Source organism: Tenrec ecaudatus, chromosome 3 (genome assembly GCF_050624435.1).
Source record: "Tenrec ecaudatus isolate mTenEca1 chromosome 3, mTenEca1.hap1, whole genome shotgun sequence".
NCBI classification, from domain to species: Eukaryota; Metazoa; Chordata; class Mammalia; order Afrosoricida; family Tenrecidae; genus Tenrec; species Tenrec ecaudatus.
Window position 1 is genome coordinate 180758488 of NC_134532.1, and position 15350 is coordinate 180773837.

Sequence of the window (15350 nt, forward strand, 5' to 3'; positions counted from 1 at the left end):
GGAAAATTAAAAATAAAAACCCAACAGATTTTTTTAAATAGACAAAACAAAAGCAACACACATACAGTGTTGACAAAGCAGTCGTGTTGAAGGAGCAAAGACCGGGGCTTCCTCCCGCTAAATCATAGTCAAGAAAGCAGGTAAATCAGTGCTTACACTACACACGTGCTAGATGATAGCTCAGACATATTTATAGAAGAGATAAAAGAATGAAGAAAAGAATAAATGAGCAAACATGTTCTGAGATGACTTTGGGCCACTGATATGTATGTAATAGTGTTTTATCAAATTCTATTCATAGAATTTGGGGGGAGGGGGAAGGTGGTAAAGGAGACACCCTTGGAGTAGATAGTGTGAGTGAGAAAAAAATTCCATACACGAGTCATTGAGATTTGGCGCCTGCTTCAAGTATGCACTATAAAAAGTACAGATAACAATAGTTTCCATTAAAAAAAAGTTTCATTTTTCCTGCACATCTGTGCCCCAGCTCAAACATTCCTGTTTCCTGAGTGCAGTAACTCTCAAATATGCCCATCCTTAAATACTCACAATCATTTTTAATAATACTCACTTAAAGCAAAGTATTTGGGTTGTGAAAGAAAGGGAGGGGGAGAGGAGAGAGGAGCGCAGTGGGAAGGGAGAGGGGAGACATCACCCAGACTCCATCCCAATTCCTCACTTCGCTTCTTGGCAGTTGACCAATGGGAGTCTCGCTCTGGGAATGCAATGTACATTCAGATCAACTGAAATAGATTGGTTTAGAAAGATATAGGATCACTGCAGACGCTAGCTGGGAATTGCATAGTTACTACTGGAAAATAACCCAACAAATAAAACTTGGGTTATAAATCAAGGAAGAAATTCCATCTCCCTCCCCGGGAGAAAAATTCGTAATAAAATATCTCTCAGACAGTTGAGGCATTTTTACAGCATTTCGTCTGTTTTCCTAGATTTGCTTCCCTATAAAGCTTTCTTATTTTTTGAACCAAGAAGAATGCTTAGCCCATGACAGCAACATTACATCCTCCACGTGAAATAAGCTGGCCTTCAAGAATTGCACCTCGGTGCCTTTTCAGCACTTGGATAGGTCTTCTTTCAAGGAAAATGCAAACGTGGTGGTGAAGAACACACAGCCACAGTCGGCTTGGCAAATCTCAAGGTGCAAAATCAGTCCTGGGCTTGACTTTCCGGGATTCATTATCTGTACCCTCCAATTGGTTCTGTACTGATGCTTACCTTAAGACCCAGCTAGAAAACACCCAGGAAAGGTGAAATCTGGCTTCTCGAAGCCCTGAACTTCCCTATGAAGGGTAACACGGTCTGTGCTCAGCTCCTAACTGAAAGGCCGCTGGGGCGAACGCACCCAGTGGCACTAGGGCAAAAAAGACATGACAACCTGCTTCCACAAGATCACAACCCTGGCCCATCCTCTGGCACAAAGTTCCACTCTGATAGCACAGGGTCCCCGGGAGTCAAAGTCAACATGCCGGTAATGGCCCTGCTTAGCATGACAGAGTAATGATCACTGTCACGACGCTCGGCAGAACACACTTCCGAAGGGAATCGCTCGAGGGAATTGCATGGGAGTAGCCTCTGCCCACTGGTCATGGAGGCGATCAGACACGAAAGACATGTGCCCTCCTCCCCAGCGCTGCATTCTGTACCAACTGCCAAGTCTTCCTCACGATGCGTCCAATCGAAAATAGATATGTCTTGACATTCATAATGAACAACAAACTGGAAAACATCTGACAGGAGAAAATGTGATGCTCTTCTGCTTGGAAAGCTAAAACCCCCGGTGGAAATGTTTCCAAGCTGCCACATGAGCAAGCGTAGCTATTGAGAGGTGCAGAGATTTAAGCCACTCTCTTTGGACTTCTGCTTTCTTACCTAAGGGCCTCACGTGGACTTTACAAAGCCTACGGTGTTCTGGCACTGCTGCTAACACACACGAACAAGTGAGTCCAGTAAAATATTATTTTCTATTTCCTCAAGTATTCAAATACAGGAGTGGGTAGCCAGTAAGGACACCGCCCTGGCCAGCATTTTGGTTTATGGACTTACCGGAAATGAAATCCAGTGTGCACATACCTGGAGCACTCTGGAGAGCAAAGTTAGCTGTGAAACAGAAGTCTTGTTCCCCTGGTTTGGGCATATCGACAAGGTAGGCATTTCATTAACCCTTAGACATTCCTAGTATAATCTTCTCTTGAAATGTATGTCTAACTCTAACCCACTTGATCAGCTCCATGACAGAGTATTGTAATGAAGTGGGTTCACTACTCCTAACAAACAATGGTCAGCATTGCTTTTCATCGGAGAAATCCCTCGGTTGCTTCCATTGCCTCATGGGAGGCAAAGCTTGACGGTTCTTTGCCTTCTGACCACTTCAGGATCCCTGGTGGCACAACGATTAAGCACTCAAAGGCAAACAGAAAGGTTAGCAATGCAAACCCACCAGCAACTCCATGAGAGAAGGACACTGGCGACGTCCTGCCTGCAATACAAGCCGGAGACCCCGCGGGACAGCTCTGCGCTGTCCTACCGGGGACTGGCTGTATGTGGGTTGGAACCAAGGCAATGAATTTGGGTCTGGGTTTCTAACTAACTCCCTTCATCCTCTCTAACCTTTGGAGCCAATATTTTTTCCCTTCTGTTTTCTTCTTTGTCCCTCTGAGCAACCTTAAATAAGACACAAACAAACAAAGCCGCCTGTGTTGTGGAAAGGAGGGTGCTTTTCAGAATCAACAAGGAGACAAAGGAATGAGACTGAACTTTCACCAAGCCCCCCCCACCCCCCAGGAAATCAGTCTCCTCTTCATAATGACACCTCCTGTTTTGGCTCCACCCTCGAAGCAGGCACGAGGACAAAAGGCAAGTTTAAGTGTATCCCTGCAAAGCCGAAATAGCACATCACAGGGGTGGCATAGCAATGCGAACCCTCTACACGGTCATTAGCCCACGTCTTTTCATAGCCGTCTGCGTTTATCCTGCTGGACACAGGAAGTCTTGGCTCCTAGAGTTTGGGGCTTGTGTGCTCCTTAGGGGTGAGAGAGGTCCAAGAGATGCGTGTGTTCAAGTCTTTGTCAGTATCTCCATGCTTGGTTTCAGGCAACTGGGGAGAAGGGATGTATTTCACACTTTCTTCCCTCCCTGATTTTGAACGAGGGCAGTTTGTCCCCTGGATCCGATGAGCAGAGGCCTGTGAAGTCATTCCCTCCACTCACTCTCCAATCAGGGAAACAGGCGCGAGGTCCTGTGCTTGGCACACCTCTGAGCCGCTCAGATTCAGATTCCAACGCACAGGAAGCACTCACGGCTAGCATTTTCCCCAGGGTCTCAGCCAAACTCACTGAACTCGCTCCCGCCCCTCTTGAGAAGTGAGGGCTCCCTCCTTGACAGCCCTTACAAGAACTAAAGGAGATACGAGTCAAGCCAAGGCTCCAAAAATATTGTTTCAATATCAAGAAAGTTGCAGAATTCTTAACCTCCTAAACGCAGTCGGATGATGGAAAAGCACACAAATCTGAGTGCTCAATGTATCTATGAATCCAGCAGGTGGGCATGGACTTGTATCTTAAAATGCAGCCTGTTCTGCTATCTTCAGCTCAGATGGTAACTTACAGAGCAGGAGGTGACCATTAGAATAAACTAATTTTATCTAAAGAGACCTTATGGGAACCCTGGTGGTGTTAGTGATTATACATGGGGCTGCTAAACAGAAGGTCGGTGCTTGGAGACCACCCGTCTGTCCTCAAGAGAAAGATGAGGCTTCTGTTCCTAAAAAGAGTTACAGTTATAGAAACCGACTGGGGCAGTTCTACCCTGCCCTATAGGGTCAATATGAGCTAGAATCAACTCGATGGCAATGAGTGAGAGAAAGGATTTTAGCTCTCTATGCACACATTATAATAATCTGTTCATGTTTTCATAGCTCCAGTTAGCTCAGAAAATTCATTCACTGTTTAGAATTATCCAAACCATATCTATCTTCTAAATTATTTCAGTATTTACAATTATTGAAATACTTCCAAATAATGACCTCAAATTAATAAACTTGCGGGGTGAAATATTACTAAAATGCATTACCTGTAATGTCTCCTGAGAAGAGCTGTGGAGAGGACCCCCTAGTGGCATAGTGGTTACTCACTGAACTGCAGACCATAAGATCAGCAGTTCAAACCCCCAGCCCCTCGCTTTCTCAGAAACTCACAGGAGCAGTTCTACCCTGTCCTGTAGAGTCGCTGTGGAGTTGGAATCAACTTGATGGCAGTGAGCTTTGTGGCTGAGTTAAGGTGCTGTTAGATGTAAATTACTATTTTTAAAATTTTTTTAAAAACTAACTGAAACAATAAAAAGAGGGATTTTTCTCACCATAAAACTGCAAGGTCCCTGAGTTGGAAGGCTCCTGTGCGGACAGACTGACTTCATCCCTGGACTGGTGCCAAGATGGCTGCAGAAGCTCCAGGCATTGAATCCACACAGATACAGCCGTGCCCAGGGGAAGAAGAGCAGCCTCCTCTTCGTGTACTTCTTAGAAACACGGGATTTGTCATAGAATCCCCCAGGAGGATCCTGTCCACGTGCATAGCTGAGAACTCCTTCCAACATGAGATGAGAGCCACAGGCAGAGTCCAGAATTATAATGCATCACATAAGGAATGATGGCCTGACTATGAGCTGACTAGGATCCTTTCTCAGCATCCACTTTCTCTCCAGATGGCGGGTTCTGCAGTTGGCTGGACAGGAAAGGCACTGAGCTCAGCAAATGGAAACAGGTCAGTGGTAAAGGTTGCTTTCCCCAGCAAAAGACAGATAAAGAAACGTGTTTTAACAGCGTCAACACATACGTGCTCACCTAGAGCCCTGGTGGCCCTGTGGTCCTGCATCAGGTTATGCATAATGGCAAGTTCAGCGGTTTGAAGCCACCAGCTGCTCAGCAGGAGAAAGACAGGGCTTTCTACTCCGGTAAAGTTACAGTCTCAGAAACTCACTGGGGCAGTTCTGACCTATCGGGTCCATGTTCATAGTAGCCCTATTTGGGATAGTAAGAAGATGGAAGCCAGTCCATGCCCCTTGGTGGGAGAATGGATAAGTAACCTCTGGGCCTACACAATGACAAAACTGTGAAACACCCCCACGACATGGAAGGATAGGGACAGAGGACATTAAGCTGAGTGGAGTTAGTGAGTCACAAAAGGGCAAATATTGTGTGGAGGCACTAACAACAGGAAAATGAATGAAGGTTCTCCTACCACAAGAGCAGGCTCTGCCGGTTGGGGGCGGGGAGAGGCTAAGTAATAGGGGAGAGGAGATGGTGTGAACATGGCTGAGGGGGAGGACACGAACTAAGAGAGGGAGGGGGGAGGAGGGCAAGCCATGGGGAGGGTTGATAAGATGTTTAAGTTGTGCACTGCAAACTGGTGCTCCCATCTAGAAACCCCACCTGATTCATAATGAAAAGGTTTGGGTGTTTGGGTTTTTTAAGTGTTTTAATAGAAATACACACCTAGATATCCATCGTTGGCTTTATCCAAAAAAAAAGTTCACAAGTCTGAATAGTGAAAAATCTCAGGAAAACCTAGGCGGTCCCACAGTGTAGACCCCATGACCTCTGACTTCATCTCGGGTTACTGCCCCGCCTCCCACTCCCTCCTCCACAATGGCCTCCTTGTTGTTCACTCCACCCCCAGGCTCTTCACCCAAGTGTGCCAGGTCTCTGCTCAGAAGGCACCTTAAAGCAACAGTGTACTGCCTTCCCAAGAGCCCCTGCCCACAGCGCTCTGCTTTCTGTTTCTCGGTAGAATTTACCAACATCTGACACATGCATTTGCTTCTGTTGTGTCTTTACCCACTAGAAGATACGAGGACGCGCCCCTGCCCACAGGACGAGCAAAGCCCCTACACACAGGAAGTGCCCACCACATTCTTGCTGCGTGGATGAGTTGGGATCAAATGAAAGCAAATTAGGAGAAAAATACACTGGAAACTTTCATTCCTGCACCGCAATCTGGAGAGAAGGTTGACGTGGTCAAGGATGTCATCTTTCTCGGACCCACAACCCGTGCTCATGGAAGCAGCAGTCAGGAGATGAAAAGGCACATTGCACTGGGTAAATCCGCTGCACAAGACCTCCTTAGCGTATTGAAGAGCAAGCCTGAGGCTTTGAGGACTAAGGTGCGCCTGACCCGACTCATGGTATTTTTGACTGCCTCATATGCGTGTGGAAATTGGACACTGAATAAAGAAAATCGAAGAAGAATTGATGTGTCTGAAGCATGGTGCTGGGAAAATACTGAAGGCATAGACTGTTGAAGGTCAGACCGATCTGTCCTGGAAGAAGTAAAGTCAGAAAGCTCCTTCGAGGCAAGGATGGCAAGACTTTATCTTACATACTTTGGGTGTGTTGTCAGGAAAGACCAGTCGCTGGAGAAGGACATTTTGGTTGGCAAAGTGGAGGGGCAGCAAGAAAGAGGAAGGGCCTCAAGGACATGGACATTGTGGCGGCAACAATGCCTTGAACGTGGAAGCCTGGTGAGACGCACAGGACCGGCAGTGTTTCCTTCCGCTGTGCGCAGGGTCGCTATGGGCAAAACCCACTTGATAGCCAGCCCTCAGGGGACCATGGAATGAAAGACTGCCTGATCCTGCACCATCCCCAGGATTGACTGCAGATCAAATCACTGGGATCCATAAGATTTCCATTGGCTGATTTTCAGAAAGAGACCGCCAGGGCTTTCTGTTTGGTCTACCTAGACTAGAGCCTCCACTGAAACTTGCTCAGCATCAGGGCAATGAAAAACTCCACTCCTGGAGGAACAGTGGATGTGCCCGGGTGCGCTGGCTGGGAAGGTCACTGAGGTCTCTCATTTAGGAAGGAGGCAAGAAGTCTGAGATTGTGGAGTGAAGGACAAGGAAAGTAGGAAATTGAGAGCTTGCCACTAAGAAGCATTTTAACAAAGCAAAGCATTTTGATTGATTATGCCCAACTGATGGTACCTATATTGATGGTGCCCAATAATCGCACGCACGCACGCACACACACACACACACTGCCATTGAGTCAATGATGAGTCATAGCGACGCTACAGGACAGGGAAGAGCTGCCCCTGTGGGTTTCCAAGATTGTAACTCTTTATGGGGCTAGAAAGCTCCATCTTTCCCCCAATAATCGCCTAGCATAGATCAACTGGATCTCTCCTCGACCTCCCCCCACGCTTTTTAAAACGAGAAACTGGGTTAAGGTGTCCCCGGGTCCACTCCTTGGCCGATGCCGCCAGCATCCTGATAGGCTCTTCCAATGCATTTCCAGTTACTTTCACACGCACCAGGCAGAACGTCTTTTTCTTTTGGCCAGAGGACGGACCCGAGGTTGTTAACCGAGGCCCAGTGGCTCAGTGTGCACGGTTTTTAATAAGAACAAAAGAATCTCAGATGAAAGGCCACCTAAGCACCTACCAACCCCAAGCAAGAATCACAGTAATTGTCTTGGCATCTCCTGTCTACACTCCCTTCCAGCAACAATCTTGGGAAATCCAAAGGTTTTAAAATACCAGGGCCGACAGCCCCAGTGCCGAGCACTCCCGGCCCACAGTGCGGCATGGCAGAGATGTTCAGATTAGGCTTCGTCTCCACACTGGGTCTTTCTTCTGCGCCTCCTATATGAAATCTAAGAATTGAACAGGTCCCGAGCAAATGAATATTTCATTCTCATTTCATCGTATAATAAAAAAGTCCTTTTCACGGGGAGAGTTTAAATGTAACCTGAGAGTCTAACTCCTGATTCTATCGTTGTGCCCCAGCCAGGGTCTTGTTGAAAGGGCTCATTCCTGACAATCCCACGGCAACCGGCTCAACAGTCCCTTCCTGGCAACGGGGACGGGGCTCCACCGTAAACTGTCAATAGTGCATAAAACAGAACCCACTTTGACATCGCACACGGCAGAAATGGCAGAGAAATTCTCCGTGTCCTTGCTTTGAAACGACATGAACTAAGCGTACGTGGACCAAGCATTCAAACCCTAAAACAAGTGATCGCGTTGCTACATCAAGCCCTCTACACTCAACCCATGAACGGTTTGTGCTACTCCGCAACTAGGTTGTTTTGGCCCAGGGATGCAGTAAACCTGCCCCTGAGACAACGTCATTGAAAGGGTTGCATGTCATACATCTCCTAAAATCGAACACGCCTGGGCCAGATGATAAAGACACCTCTGGGGGGCAAGGAGGAGGGGGAGCGAAGGCAAAGTTGACCTCTTGGTGGACCGGCATCTTCACATCTTTCCATGTTTACAGTTGACACTCCTGTATACAGTGCCACATGGTGGCCAAAGGGATCCGACAGGAAGGGCTGAAGAGGTCAAGATGAAAGCGTGCTTCCTTTGGTTCTCCAGTAGAAAGAACAATGGTATTTGCTGGGGGGTGTTAATGCCCTAGAGGCAGGGATGGTTCTTGAGCCTACGGGGGAACAGGCTGATGTTTTATTTCTGGCTGACTAGATCCACGTGAGGCACCGGAGCACAGGTAGCCAGCTCAGCCCCTGAAGTTATGTTTCAAGACGCCTCGTCAGACACCCAAAATCAACCCAGTTGGTATAAATGGAACCAAAATAGAAGAAAAAGACCTGGTTAGCTGCTTTTGAGTCAACCCTCATGGACAGAAACAGTTCTTGAGAAGTGGACAGCCTATTGCCTCTGCGAATTGTTTTGGGTAAATCTGCTGCGCGAGACCTCTTTTAAGTGCTGAAAAGCAAAGAGGTTCCCATGGGCCTAACCCAAGCCATGGCATTTCCAATCACCTCATATGTGTGTGAAAATTAGACAGTGAATAAGGAAGAGCAGAAATTTTTTAAAAACGGATGCTGGTGAAGTTCCCCCTTTTACACCCCATGTCCCTCACTGTACCCGCCAGGAACTAGATATTGTGTTTATGGGTTTCATGTACTGAAAAACACAGCACAAAGATTCAAGAAGGCTGCCCATGATGACAAAATACAGCAGAGATCAACCCCAATTTGAAAAAAAACAAACCAACAGAAAATATTAAAAACCAGATTAAGACCAAAGTGTATCCAAGGGGAGATCAAGTGACAAGATTTTAACTGTTTAAGTTAGGCTTATCATTTTAATCCATTATAGTCATCTCTCCAATACACGGTCGCTTAACCAGCTAATTGCCATCCCTCAAGTATGGTTGGAGGGAAATCCCTGGAGGCTCATTCCCTGCGTAAATCCCGCACGTGTGTTTGGGCTTCCACTGTCATCCATAGCCTTCTGAAATCCAGAGGGAATAGAATCGGACCTTAAATTGTGAGGTTGTAAATCTTTATGGGGGGAGCGCTGTAAGTCTCCTGCAGAGAAGCTGGTGGGTTTGAACCGCCAAGTTTTGAGCAACGGACCATTTAACCACTGGGGCGCCAGGTCTCCTTGTAATACACTGTCTTCATTTGAGTTCTACAGAGAAGTAAAACCAATGGCTCTTGTGTGTGTTTATATACAGAAAGAGATTCATATCCAGAAACGGTCTACATGGGTAAGTCCAGTCTGGTTCGTGTCCATGAGTCATATGTAGCTGTGGGGGTTGATGGCCAGGAAGCAGGAAGACCGCAAGCTGAATGAACCTGAGGTCTGTCAAATAAATCCAAGGTCGGCATCCACTGATGGCTTCTGGGTTCGTCAGGTGATATGACAGGAGGTCCACGCACCTGATACAGGATCCAGACCCGGCAGAAGTGAGAAAGCTCCTGCACGGTGCCGACTGATGCAAAAAGGAGGCCACAGCCTGAATGAAAACTCCCTCAGTGGGGTCCAGGCTGTGGTCAGATGAAGGAGGTGGTCCTCGGCCCTATTCATCTGGAGCTGCTCGGTTGTTTCACAGATGAGCCAATCATGGAGTTGACCCCATTATCGTAGATTCTCGTAGAGAATCCTGGCCCAGCCAAGTTGACATAAAACTTAACAATCACACAGACGATACCTTTGTCTTATTGCTCTTATTTCTTATCTGAGCCTGCTGGAAAGTAAGCTCCCTGAAGGCAGAGATTCTTGGGCATTCCCGGCTATATCCACAACACCCGAAAACCCAGGGTAAGTGTCTATGGGTAAAGCAAGAATCTGCTCAAATGCTGGAAGGAAAAACTGACATATCAATCTGCGTATTCACAGTGTGGGATCTTCTCAGATAAGTTTTAGTAGTACTTTTTCCAAAACTTTATTTTGAAATCATGTTCTATTTAAGAAGAGTTATACCTTCCCACAAGCCCTTGAGCCAGCATTCCCAATGTCACCATCGTACATGACCATTTATGCAAATGAAGACGTTAACACTGGAGCAATACTCTGAACTAGAATTGACTTGCGTTTCACCAGCTCTTCCAAGAACGCCCATGGTGCACTGAGTCCGGACCCCTTGGGACTAAAGACTCCTTCAATCTCTGACCATTTCTCAGTCTTTCCCAGTTTTCCATCCTCTTGACCCTCCAAATGAGTGTTTACTATGTCAGCCCAGGATTGGGAATACTTTGAACTACACGTGAGGTCTGCTTTCGATGCTAACTTTAGGACCTGATTCTTACCATATATGCACCTCTACTTTCCTGCAGTTACTAAAAGAAGACAGGGAATATAAAACCTAGATGATGCATTTTGAAATTACTACCTATGGAATGTAACATAGAATCAATAATCTGCTACACCATTAAATTATTCCTGTGGCCGCTGTCAGTGTCCTTGTTGCTCTGAGCACACAAACAAAGAAAACAGAGCACTTGGGGACTACAACAGGTGCCCGATATGACAGGACAAATCAGCAAGCTGGTTGGCCCCAAGAGTAATCCCTCATTCAGCATCCTTGGCAAGGATCCCAACACTTGCTTGATTGCTACAACAGGGTAAACAGCCTTGCTCTATTCATTGTGAGTAATCAATAGCACTTATTTTAACAGTATTACAGGCAGCAAACAAAACGTGTGGCTAAGATTTTTAATTGCCACTTCCATGAAAGTTCTTCTCAAATAAAAGAAATCTCCTATATGTAGGTGGGGATGTAGCCATCCACCATAGGGGCCAAGCCCATGGCACCCTTGGAGCCAGGTGTGGCCAGTGGGTTGAATGCCAGGGAATAAAATGTCAGCAGACACTCTACACTACCACAGAAGGCCACCCACTAAGCTAAGGGTGCACTAAGGAAGCGGGTGCAGATTTGTAGATCATATTTATGCAATTTTCACATAAAGGAATCAAGGAACAGAGAGGTCAAGGAACTTGCTGAATACTTAACCATGTAAGTGAGATAGACTGAGAGAGAAGCCAGGTCGGATAGAAATCTGGTGTCACCTGGTAAAAAAACAGGAGCGCAGCTAAATTTGAACTTCAGGTAAAGGAACATCCACTTCAACTCACTCCCATCAAGTTGATTCCAACACATGGTAGCTCTCTAGGACAGGACAGAACTGTCCCTGTGGGTTTCCAAGACTGCGGCTTGTAGAAAGTCTCAGCTTCTCCTGGCCAGACGAGTCATACATGAAAGCTCTTTATCTCATGGGAAGATCCACCATGCCACAGCATCACACGCCAGCATGATCTCACTGCCATCGGATCCGTGCTGATTCACAGTGGCCCCATGGGACAGGGCATAGCTCCCCCTGGGGGTATCCGAAACTGCAACTCATTATGGGACTAGGAAGCCTCTTTCTCCCAAGGAGCAGTCACTAGTTTCAAACTGTTGACCTTGTGGTCAGCAGCCCACCATGTAACCTCTATACCACCAGGTCTCCGCCTACCCAACAGGGTAAAACTTCCTGTGTATCACCTTCGCGCCAAGACTCTTGGATGGCTTGAACTGAACTAGGAAGGACACATACACGGGCAGTAACTGGCCAGCAAACTGAAGGAAACGATATTCACTGAACTTCAGAGAGACTGCCCAACCTAAGGAGACTCCTCTCTCTGAGAGAAGCAGGTGACGCAGGAGACTGGACCATATGGGCCACTCAAGCATCTGGAGAGTAGTGGAACAGGGTAGCAAGCTATGGGTAACAACCACTTAGTGATGGCAGTTACATGATCCATGCTGAACAGCTGTCGCCCTAACTTGATGCTAAGTTTTCTATCACCATAACCAGAGAGTCAGCTCCCTCCCAGTGTGGCACCACACACTTCCACCCACAATTTGAGGGAAAACCTAATGCAGAGAATCCAAAAGTCTCCTTTGGACTCAAAGCGACAGTGTCTCACCACATCATCCAGCTATAAGGGATGTTGTCATTAAACATAAGAGGATAGGATTCCTTGCTCCTCAACTGCCCTCCAAATACCCAGCCTGAAGCCGGTGCACAGCAGAGCCCCATTCTTGAACTGATGGTCATCACGTTGTTCCTTCTGACTGCCTTTCCTTGGCAGGCATACCTGATCCAAAGGGTAGCGGCAGCATGTCCCATGCCCATTGTCTCCAGGTAGCCCCTCACTTGGGTTTTCCAATCTATCACTTCCCAATACCCATTACCCATTCATACTCATTCTACTTTAACTCGTTAGAATTACTAAGATAAAAGAAAATAAGAACTGCAAAAATATTTGTAAAGAAAAAAATTAAAACACAATAAAAAAGAAAAAATGAAGAGATGTATATGTAATTGCTAACCTCCTGCAGAGTGAAATAAGCCCAGCACAAAAGCACAGATACTGTGTGGCCCGCTGACATGAACTATGTAGAGTCGACCGGGGTTTAGAGACCACAGTTGATGAGTGGTTCACAGCAGGCGCTGAGAGGGACTGGGAATCGTAGCTGAAAAGGTGCTGAGTTCCTGTCTGGGATGATGGGAAACGTTGGGAAATGGACCGCTGTGATGGTGCCACAATCAATGACATTTAACTGTATGCTTGGAAGTTGGCTAAAACGGCATGTTTTAGTTACGACATCTTCTCAATAATAGTCCCTATAATATACATGTCTGTGTTCTTCATTATAATCTACATGATAGAACATTTCACTGCAATTAAATTTAAAAGAAAAAATTGTAATTGCTACAGAACAACAACAAAAGTGTCCTTGCTCACGGGGCCATTCTGTAAACACATCCAATTCCACAAAAGTCATGGTCAAAGAGCCTTACTCATAGATTCCTGAAGAATCAGAGTGGTGCTTACACTGATTTCGTCATCTCCTGGATGTTTTATATATTAACTTATCCATTTTTCAAAAGAGGAAACCTGCTGGCATAGTGGTTATGCATTGGGCTACTTCCCACAAGGTCAGCAGTTTGAAACCACTAGCCTATTCACAGGAGAAAGTGACTTTCTACTCCCGTACAGAGTTATAGTCTTGGAAACCCTCCAGGGCAATTCTACCCAGTTTTATAGGATTGCTCTGAGTCAGAATTGAGTCAATGGCATTGAGTTTTATTTTTCAAAGCAGCTACGAAGCACTCTCACTGCTATTGTCATAAGTATGTTATAGGCAAGGAAACTGAAGTTCAAAGAGGTTGTGTAGTTTTCCCAAGTTCTCCCAGCAACTAATGGTGCAGCAGAACTCCAACCTGGTCAGCTGGACTCTATCATCCTTTGTCTATCACCCCTCCTCTCTATATCTGCTCTGTATTATGCCGTGGGCGTATTTCCTGTATAGTGAATATACATCGACCACAAGAGGTTCTGGTGGTGCTTCTGCACGAGTGGCAACAATATTCTAGACAGAGCAGCCTTTTGGAAGGTCAGACACTGGATTCTAGATGGCCAATTTGGTACTACAACTGCATGTCCTAATGCCAGTCTGTCTGTCTACCAGTCTTTCCACAAAAACCGTGTCCAGCTTGATTCTGCGCTCCGGGTCTGGTTGATCATTGCTTCGTGGGTTGACTAGGTCATTACTTCTTCGTTTGATACTTATGTCCCCTCTCTCCAAATAGTTAGAACCAGACTCACCCTGGCAGCACACTTCCAGTGTTCAAGACGCCAAATACAGTGCACTAATATCTTAAGGACCTTCCCCTGCCAACATCATCATCTTGGGCCCTGACCTTGCAGGTGGCTCCAACGGGGACGCATTACGAAGAAAAGTCATGGCACCATTTGGTGGAGTTCCTTGGGAAGTGCCAGTGTATAGGTCACCTTTTTATAGCGATTCCCTGTGAGAAAAGGGAAATGAGCTCATACATCACGCTGACCCACACAGGGCATCAAACCCATTCTTGGGAGTTCACTTCCTGGAAACCAGACACAATTTGCATTGATCTTTGCTACTTCGTGTACCTAGTTTTAGAGTTTTCCTTTGAGAAAAGCAAACTGAGTTTCCATGGTGATTTTCCGCTTCCCCTTCTGTGGTATTTTTTTAATACGCTGTAATAAAACCCATTTAGACTCTATGACAAACGTGAGCATCCAAAGAAGGAACCCAGTAGCTCTCAGGCACCCACAAAGTGACACTGAAAAAAGCAACCTTGTTGCAATAGGCTTTCAGGGAAACCTCGGCCAGCCGCTTCAGTGTCACGCAGACTATCAGCAACCGGCAAACACAGCAACCACGGTGATCAGTTTAGTTCACCAAAGGTGGGCTGATAACGAGCATTCAGAAGCTACGAGGGCTTGGGGTAAGAGTGGGCTAACAGATTCCCATTAATTTCTTAAGAGGGAAATCTAAACTGGAGCGCGGGAGAGTGAAAACAGATGCTCAATCCACAAATGCAGATAAGAGTTCTTCACTTGCTGGTTTATCGCTCACAGATGAAGGACGTGCGTTCATTCAGGAAACAAAAGCTTGCCCAAGTGCAATGGAGCCAGGTCCCAATTATCCACTGGTTGAGAGGACAATTGAATGTTCCCAATTTCAAAAAGACAAGAAGTTAGATACGCTGAAGAAAAAAACATCCGATGTATACTTTGAAAATATCCAAAGAGGGTGTGTCCCGTCCTCAGTTCTCACTCCGCTCCATCCACACAGCTGGTTGCCTTTCCTCCTTTGTCTTGAATGCCTACACTTCTTACCCATTTTCCTAAAGCCCTGTCACATCTAACGCTGAGAGGAAACCCTAGTTTTTAACCAACCTTGGGTTAGATTTGAGGCTGTATTTAAGGAAGAACTGTCAAGTTAGAGTGGGTTTCGAGACGGACAGCAATGCTGTGTTGTTTGGATCATCAGAAAAACAGCACAACAAACACAACCCTGATCAGCACCGTCTTCTTTGTCCATTGAAAACCCAAGATCCAGCTCAGCTTTCTCTTCCCGCGGTGTGCCATCGCTCAGCCAGTGCCGCCCCCTGGCCTGATGCTCAGCAACTTTACATGCCTTTCACGAAAAACGAGAAAGGAAAGGAAAAATAGGACTCCCGAGGACCCACCCCATCGGCAGGGGAGTCG